The sequence below is a fragment of the Stegodyphus dumicola genome, chromosome 2, assembly GCF_044657685.1.
Source record: "Stegodyphus dumicola isolate Sdum_Otavi_A_Nest chromosome 2, ASM4465768v1".
NCBI lineage: Eukaryota > Metazoa > Arthropoda > Arachnida > Araneae > Eresidae > Stegodyphus > Stegodyphus dumicola.
The window spans coordinates 162,602,816-162,612,919 of NC_140769.1; the positions used below are offsets into that span (position 1 = coordinate 162,602,816).

Sequence of the window (10,104 nt, forward strand, 5' to 3'; positions counted from 1 at the left end):
CCAACAAGATTCTTGGCCCACTCTTTAACATAAAAACAATTATCGAAACATCTCAATAAAAATTTGTCTCTACGACTGAGATCATTTTTAAAGCTTAGAGACATTTGATGTTTCGAAGCAGGAAAGTTTAGAAATCAAATATACCCTCACCGGGATTCGAACTCGGAGCTCTCTATGAGCGATCAGAGCCAGCTTGCGCGCTAGTTATACTTTGAAGACTTTATGCTAGACTTAAATTTCATTAATTTTAGTTTATCCGTTATCTTTTATTTTAAGCCAAAATATATTGGCTTCCGTAAGCACGAGGTGGTGCCATCTGTCAAACTTTATTGGCCCAAATGACGCAAGCCCAGAAGGGCTACTATTAGTTTCAAAACGGGATTTTGCATTGAATCACTATAAAATTCTGAATCACTTTTCAAACTGTTGCCACCAAATATTATCGCCGTGTATTATATTTAAAGAAACATAATAATGAAGAATCTACATTGAACGTATGTATGTTAGTCGCACTGCGGAAAAACGGCGATCCTAGAGCTATCAAATTTTGAACTACGTAGTCCTCCACCCGAAAATGGACATTTGGAAGGCCGAATTTTGAATTTCGAATTTGTTTTGTTGTCTATCTCATATTTTTTTAAACTTGAACGAATTTTTGATTAACAAACTCAACGATTTCAAAGCGAGCAATGGCAACACTGTAGGGAATGAAATATTTTTATCTCTAGCGCGCGAGACTGTCTATCGGAAATTCTCTATCTATCGGAAATATCTATGTTTATCGGAAAGTTTTGCTCTTTTTAAATATTTTCAGCCCAAAGAGGCCTTAGCCCAAATGCTCTTGATACGTACACGGTTCTGTAAATGAAAGAGAAAAAAAAAACCCGCCTGTTTGGGTGTAATATAAATTCTAAAAACGTCCAGATTTTTTGGGGGAGGGATTAAGGAAAAGGGTCCTTTACACCCCTTTTCCTGCATCTGTGGTACTTATAGACATAGCGTAATTCTCCACTTGTCTTTCAGTTTTTTGGTCTAAAAAAACCAAAATTTATGAGCTAACTCAAAAGTATTTAACTAATTTATTTACTGCAAATGGCATCGCTAGATACGTTTTGTTTCGTTCAATGCAAGTTATAATTAAGTATAATCGCAATGCTATTCAGTAATATTTGTTATACATCATTAAAGTAATGTGTTGTTAATATATTGTCTTTTGTGCTGTCTTAGTAATATTTCTTACAAACTTGAGCCGAATTTAAGAGACAAAAGAACTGCTTACAGCTTACGAGCTGGCCATGTCTCGTTTAGTTGATTTCGGCGTAGTAGGCGAGGGCTATCATACTTTTACCAAAACTGCATGGATTCTATTATCTAAAGTTCAAACTAAGACTTACTCGTTTTCTTAGATTACACAGTATAATTTTTAGTATCTTTTCAGTTCATCAATTACTAAACTCACAATTTTGAAGAATACAAAACATGAAACTGATAATGGAAATGTTAAAATTCTGAATATTTTTTAGTACTGGCTTCCAAATTTCTTACAGTACAGAAAACTGGAAATTCTCTCGTAACTCTTCTTAAAGAATTATCTGTTGAAGATGTAGCTCTGAAAAAAAGTTCCGAGAAAGAATTAATTTTTAGCTTTATTATAATTTTTAAGAAATATTTAATAGGGATAAGCTCTGTTGTATCAGATATCATGGCACTGTTATAGAAAGCAAAAATTTAATATTATTTAAACATTTTCTGAATGCTACGACTCAGATGATATTAGGTTATAATAATTTATAAATAAAATATTTATTTTGTCTAATATCTTTACAATGATTTTAAAAAATAAAAGGATTTTGATTTAAATGTATAAAAGTATTACAGCATAAACTGATAACGTCCGATTACAATGAAAGTAAATGTTTCTGAAATCATTTTAACTTAGGATGACTTAAATAAATCATGTTTTTACTTTATATACCTATATTTGTTAAAACTGTATTAAACAATACGAAAAGATTATTAAAGCGTTTTAGAGACTAGTAATTAAAGCTTAAATTTACTACGTGCCTTTAAATTCTTTAATTACTTTTCACATTATAAATGTTTGCAGTTTAATGATTCTATTGTTCGCTTCACGTACTATGTTCGCTATCCAGAATTAATCATCCATGTGTCCTCCAACTTCCAAGAGGCCAGGTTCAAGAGCTGTTATTATTCACTAGCCGTAAAATCTTCAAATTATCTTTCAAATTATAATAGAGTATAAGGAATGCGTTATTTAAAACAATATGCGTCTTAATAATGTATATAATTATTCATAAATATGTATTTATATATAATAAAGTATTTTCAAATGGATTTATTATTATATTGTGTCGCAGAACAGTATAGCTATTCGTCTAATAGGGAGGATGTCTTCGGGGAGAACTTTCTAAGAGAAAATGGCTCTATTAATCTTACACATGGAGAAAACAAACAAAAACTCGCCCGTTCGTCAAGATCTGAACCTCTTAGGTGCTTGGATACGCCACAGACATTAAAATAACACTAATAATCTTATAGTACTATAAATATAAAACTATTGTACTCTAATTGTCTTTTATAGTAAAATAATATAAGTATAATGTAATTAATTGTAAATGTAAAAATTAGTTTAATAATAATACAAAAACAAAGATATGCGGCAAAAAATGATGTGATGTTTAATATTGTACATAAATATTTAAGTATTTTAAATATTATATACATTATTACATAATGCAGGCCAACCAACGGCCGAGCGGTAAAAGCCGCTGAACATTGGTTGTTCGGTTTGGGGTGCGAGTCCCGGCGAACGGGCTGGCTGCATGGGCGTTTCCGTGGTTTTCTCCATGTGTAACGTGGATACGAGTCAGTTTTCCTTAAAAAGACCTTCAAGGGGTATCCCTCAATTTCCGTGTAGTTCCTAAGGGCAAAGCACGTAATAAGTTAAAAAAAAATACATACTGGAGCTAATTTTTAATTGTTATGGATACATGACCATATCAGTCATTAAATAATAAAGATGTTTCTAATGTCACTTACTACATACTTATATTACGGGATAATAGTTTGCCTATATATGGTTTTGTTATTTATTAACAAAATTAGTATGACAATTCTGTACAGAAAGAAAATCGCATGTTTCTTCAAATTTACTGATAAGAAGTTTAGAATTTAAATTTAGGAATTTTTATGAAGTAAAAAAGTTTATAAGGTATTCAAGCAGTAATGAATCCATTTTATACAATCCGCCACTGAACAGTAAAATATCTGGCAAAAGAAAACACTCAAACCTGTTTCTCAATGAAACTTTAATCAGTCAATTTGTAACCATTTTATTCCCCGACCGCATGAATCTACTTCTTGGGTTTCGATAACAATAAAGAAAAACTGGTATAATTCCAACATAATCCAATAAAAAATGCTTTATGGTTACGCGGTTTTAGAAAACAATAATTTCAAAAAGATAATTTCTCTTAGCTTTAGTATATGTCACTCACCAAAGAAATAAAATTTTGTAATTTTAGTATGAAATAACTGTACACTTATATATTCCTAGTAGATAATCAAAAATAGAAAACCAATAATTATGTATATATATCTATATGTATCTATAGATATATATGTAATGAAAATAAAATTTAAAAAAAAGTCCGAAAACATTCAGGTTTCATATTACTCCCAAAGGGGCTTTTTTTAACAGTTTGTGTGTTACCTTTCTTTATTAAATATATTCTTCGCACTTAAAACCATAAAATTCAATTCAACAGCAATATCACAAAGTAATTTAAAAAGAATATCTTTAGAATTTCCCATACAGTCTCGCGCGCTGGATATATATATATATATTTTCCCCGTACAGTATTGCTATAGCTCGCTTTGAAATCGTTGTGTTTGTTAATCAAGAATTCGTTAGAGTTTTACAAAATATGAAGTAGATAATAAAAAAAATTCCACATTGCAAACCTGGGCTTCCAGATACCAATATTCGAGTGTAGGACTACGTTATTCAAAATTCCATGTTTCTAGGTACGGTTGTTTTTTCACACTGCGAGAAACAGACATGTATTCATGCAGATTCTTCATTATTTAATTTCTTTAAATATTATACTGGCCTATAATATTTGGTGACAACAATTTGTAAAGTAAAACGCCGTTTGATTGTGGACGACGCAAAATGCCAAACGAAATTAATATCATTTCTGGGCAAACTGACCTATTGGGCTCGTTAACTTCTATTAAAAGGTATATTTTTTTAAATTCTAAATTTATTTAATTAATTAGGTGCTAAAATTACAATAATCAACCCACACACACACATATATATATATACATAATATACACACACATATACATATATAACATACATACATACATATATATATGGTTAGGCCATTATCGCAGCACTGAGTTCTGCCATTAGTTTAGCAAAATTGTTTAAGATTTCCCAGTTTCAGATTTTTCCGCGAATGTCGAATAAAGCCGAGAATTTCATATTTTTCCAATTATTATTAAATTTCAAGTATAATTATTAGCTTTTTTATTAAAAAAATTTTACTCTATTCACCGACAGAAATTTTTGTAAAAAATGCACTACCAAATAATCTTATTCTAAAAACCCAAATCGGATCTAAGAATTGCGGTAATTTTTGCAAGATTACTGGAATACGAGAAAATGTTTTTCTCGAAGTTTCGTAAAATGATTTTCCGTTGCTTGTCAAGGCCGGCAAATAATTTTCGTGTCGAAGAATTATTTTGGGAACGTTTTACTTAACGAAGAATGTCTATGGGTCTACAAAAACAGCTTTAAAAATTGTGTTCTTGATCCAAAATAGGCACTTTTAATATACGTGTCAGGAACTTAATTCATTATAATTTTTAAATGCATAATATAATATCTGTTTAGTCACATGCTAGTTATTTTTGTTATTACTTCGTTTCTGCTAGTAAACGTCTCCAAAATGTTAATAGAAATCCTCACGAATTTTTTTCGAAAATGTTAGTGCAGAGACCAAGCAGGGAAAGATTCGCGAATTTTCCCTACACACCCTGCAGCTCTTCCGCGAATTTGGATTTTTTCTCTGTGGCAAAATTACTACCCGATTTATACCAAATATTTATGGTAAAAGGTAACATAAAATAAAATCAATCTGCTAAGGAATTAAAATACCGATTTTCTAATAAGTATGTATGTTTTCATGTTTTGAGAATATTTTCCGAATAAGTATTTGATTACCTAAGCAGTAAAAACTGGACTTTATACAACATTTTCTCTCTCATCGTAAATTAATATTATCAAAACGTATTAAATTTGAGTAGGTTGATTAAAAACCGTCATGGTATCCATGACAATATTATTTTTCATAGACAGGCATAGCATTAAATCAATCCGTTGATAATCGTAATATAAGTATGTAGTATTCTACAAAATCAGTATAAGTATGTAATATGTATCATTCTGCAAAATCAAAATCTCTGGATTATTTATAGTCAAATAATTAAGACTGCATTTATTAACTCATATATTTATTGAGTTAGGTATGAGTGTAAAAGATTTTAGAAAAAAAAAAGTGTATGGTACACAGAAAAAAAAAGACATCAACTATTTGAAACGTCCGAATCATTTATAAATTAATCATTTATAAATTACGAAATAGCATTTGCGTGGCATGAAATACAAATACTTAAGTTGTTTTTACAGTTTACATTACTAATACTTCGCTAATAAAAAGCTTACAGAAACAGTTTTATGCATACTAAATTTTTTAAAACAAACCTCTCTGTGTTACAGAGCATTAACATGAAAAATTATACATTAAAATAAATATCCATTTTTTTTTAGAAAACCGAAATAAATTACTTCTAAAAAAAATCCCTTTTTGTAACTTATTGTACCCACTATTTCCAGATTGGTATAATACCAAACCGGAATAAACTGAGATGCCTTTTTCTCAATTTTCTTACAAATACAATAAATTTTTGTAATATTTACTATATACTTTCTAATAAATATTAACTTTTAAGATATTATTGATATTTTTGTCTTTCAAAATCCGATGAAAAACAGTTGAAAAGAAGCTTTTACATTTTTCTTAAAGTGTAAAACTTGATATGTTAATACAGCTCAAGAAATACATAATAGTTACTTGCCTTATCTTTCTTTTATTACTCTTAAACGAAATCATCCGTTTTAATACCAAAATTTTACAAAATTGGTATTCCATTGATAAGTCCAAATAACCATTGATAAGTTATAATATGCTCCTGCCCCATGTCTGTGAATATCAAGTAATTTTTCTGTTTCCATAATCACAAGAGTTATAATGCAACCTTTCTGTAAACAGATATTGTAAGAAAGGTATTCTTCTAAACACGATCACATAAATGAATAATTTTATAAACAATATTCTAAGTGATGTTGTTATATGATACATCACAGATAAGATTATAAACAGTATTATCAGTCAATGTTTCTAAAATGTTTTGAACCTTAGACCTTTTCAGCTTGGTATATTATCTAATATTATCTACAACTATAAGGAATTGTTAAAACATTGCAGCGCAGCAAATTTAAGTAATAGTTCCTTCTGAGTTCCTTCATTTGAGAAAATAATAATTATTTTAATGTTAAAACTTCAACTGACCCTTGAAATATTCCATTTCTATTTCTTTATACTAATGTATTTAGAGACTCACGACAATTTCAAAAATTTGCATGCTTTACGTCATCGAAAACATTTAGGAGAAAATTAAGCCGTGTTCACTAATACGAAAAATAAAATAGATAATTTTAGTCTGATCTATTATTTATTACCTAAAACAAAACCAAATTTACTGGAAAATCATTTCATTTTACACCTGCACACTAGTGATACAAACAAAATCTCATGTTAAGAAAATACTAACTTAAATCATTATGTAAAACGATACTTATATATTTTAATAATGCAAAAAAATATGATCCATGTTGCTAATATTTTCCATTTTTTTCATAGCATACTTTTCTAACATAGAACTGAACAAAGCGCAAAGAAAATAGAAAACTTTGTATTATTATAGGCTTGTAAACAAGTTATTAGTACCAGAAGGTTTTGAAGAATCAGAAGTTATTCCCAAATTGTTGGCAGTGCCAGGGTCAACGCCCCTAACACAAATATTGCTAAAAGGTCAACTGTATAACAACTTTTTAGTAGTTTATATTCCTCCCCTTTATTCTAATTTAATTGTGAAAAATATCTTAAATTACTAATTTTAGCTCCTTCACAGTTTACTAAAAATGTTTTTTAAAAGTTGGAAAGGAAAATGGTACTTACACATGCCTTCTCCCAGCTGCCACACCTCCGGCAGAGAATGCAGTTCCACGAGGACAGGAGGAACGCATACAAGAAGTACCAGAAGATCGGCGACACTCAAATTGATCAAAAACAAATTGGTCGAGTTTCTCAGCTCTTTGGTCCTCCATACCACGGTAGCCACCAAGACGTTCCCTGCTGTGCCAAGAGTCAAGATAACGGCACACACCGTGGTAGCAGCGATCCTGATGTAAGGCGGCAGCTCAGAATAAGGGGGATGTGGAGGGTGCCTCAGGCGAGAGCTGCAGTTCGACATCAGGTAAGTCAAATTTTCCGGCGCAGGGCCGGTGTAATGGTTATCAGTGAAGTTATCGTATTCGATCATGCTGAAGAAGCACCGAAGGAAACATTCTTGAAATTTTCAATTAACATGTCAAGCGACAGCACAGCAGATGTATCTTACGTTCCATCTTCTCAACAGATCTCCCCTCGACTGGAATGACATAATTAAAAAACAAAAAGGAGGAAGTTTTCACTTTTTTGAAGCACAGTGTCAGCCACAAGGAGGTCAGGATTGCACTGCAAGTGCCGATGCCAAACTGCTTCACAGAATTCTTAGTCAAAAAGCAAAGTTCTTTCAGAGCACTGCATTGACCTTAATTATATGGATTTTTATATCGTTCGCGCAATTTTAAGTTAAAGGCCGAAGTTCATGTGGCTTGAAAGACAGGTGTTTTTTAAAGTTCGGTGAGATTTTAAAGTCAATGAATTTTTGTGGTTTTTAAAAGAATATATGCAAAGACGTGGTAAGTACAATCTTAACTGTAACTTTTACGTTATCACACTCACGAGATTTGAATGATTTTGATTCTTTTTTCCCATTCGAATACTGCTGTCCATTATTTTCAGAAAGAAGATTATTTTTGCTTTTTAGTTGTACTTCCACTCTTGCGAGAAATTATCGCCAGAGGGCTTAAAAACTAATTCCAGAAATCAAGTCACAAAAGCATTATAAAGCTCATTCCTATTTCTCCTCATCCTGAATATAAAAAAACACTTTGGAAATCTATAAAATTATTTCCATTGAAGACTTTTGTCTCGTTAAAGCTTGCGGCAATAACCAGATTTCTTTGCTGAAAGATATGAATTTTTAAAATACGTTCATTCAGCTTCCTATTAATCATTTAATTTAATGTTACTCAGGTAACAAAACGTTTTTAGTTCACAGTTATGAAAATTCACAGTTTTTAGTTCACAGCGAAAATAAATTTGCTGCTCTCCTTCTGAAGCATTCGAAATTTTTCCATCGAATTCTAAAAGATAATAAAAAAGAGTTTGCAAAATAAAAGCAGATCTACAGTAAAAGAATAGATCAAAACTGCCGTCTTCCACAAAAAAAAAAAAAAAAAAAAAAAAAAAAAATTCCTTAGCGATTTTTTAAAAAATCGAGCACTAATTGCATTGCTTCTAAATTCTGATGAAATGTGTCTTGAATAAATGTCGTGTGCAAATAAATGAAAGATGAAAGTGTTGCTTTGTTGCCACCAGCAACTCAGAAATATTTATGAGTGGCCTAGCAGAAGGAATTTCACCTTTCAGGCTCATCTAATTAAGTATTCTTAACCACACACTATCACGAAAAACTGTATCCTACATACTTCCGCCAGCACAGAAAAGCTTTACAGGTAAATGGAATTCTACTGATTTAATTTCCACAATATTCTTTTTTGCTATTCTTTCATATTACATGTTTCATTCGAAATCATATTGTAAATTAGAATCTATGCGTCTACACTTATACTGAAGAAAGTATTTTATGATAATTTTTTTTTCTCCTTGCTTCCTTTCAAAATCAACACTATACAGAGTTTTGCTTCCTAATTATAAAAATAAGTCTGAATATTAACTATATTTTTTCCTACTTTCGTGTTTCAAATTTCATGGATGTTTCAAAAATTACCTTTTACTTCTTCTATTATTTAAGAATTTTTTCAGTATTCCCTATTAATTCATAAATACAAATGTATAGATAAATCCTTTAAAATATAAACGAATTAAAAATTTCTCGAAAAGTATACACTTCAGATTTTATAAAAGTTCAAAAATAAATTTATCGATTAGAACATTTCAAAAGTAAAAATTTCATAAAAGATTAAGTACTGTGCGGCCTAGATTAAGACATGACAAAATATTTTTAAAACAAGCTTCCAAATTCTTGTGATCCTCGCGCTTAAACTCACCGGAACTATTCCTTTTAAACTCACCGACTTTTCCCTCGTCGACAGGGATTTTTGGTTGTTGTAGGGGAAAGACTTTCGCACCGTTCTTACCGCTCGCACGTCCGAAACTTCAACTGACTCTCCCGTCCGATGAGCGGCACGCGAGGATGAGTATGCGCATGCGTGGCGGTGAGAAGATGTTCCTCAAGAATGAAACTAATCATTTGCCCCTGTTGCGCATGCCTAGAAGGCATGACCGAGAAAAAACGAATCACTTTTACGTTTCACATTTTTTTCCTCTCAGCACTCTGCCAAACATCATCGAAATCGAAAACAGGGTGGACGCTACGGGATTGCTAAAGGAAATATTTTGCGCACTTTTTTTTATTTTCCGCGGTTCCTTCAATACTTAACGCTCCCGCGAGCCTTTTCGGTAGAAAAAACTTTTGGCGGGACCTTTATTTAGAAATTATCTTTTCCGAAAGTGCTTTTAAACTAGTAATTTAAATTTTTAATTTAATGTTTGTTGTTTTATAAATTATTAATTTTTGTTATTTGATGTTTTTTAACTTCGA

At 31.0% G+C, this 10,104-nt stretch overlaps 1 long non-coding RNA gene across 1 annotated transcript; it reads right to left on the minus strand.

Annotated features, from left to right (window-relative positions):
* Positions 1-2,676: 2,676 nt before the first annotated feature.
* On the minus strand, positions 2,677-9,646 carry LOC146998632 (uncharacterized). The gene is made up of 2 exons (XR_015039338.1): positions 7,332-9,646; positions 2,677-2,941 (listed from the first exon to the last, which is right to left on the minus strand). It is a non-coding gene; the product is annotated as an uncharacterized LOC146998632 (long non-coding RNA).
* Between the last annotated feature and the right edge of the window lie 458 nt (positions 9,647-10,104).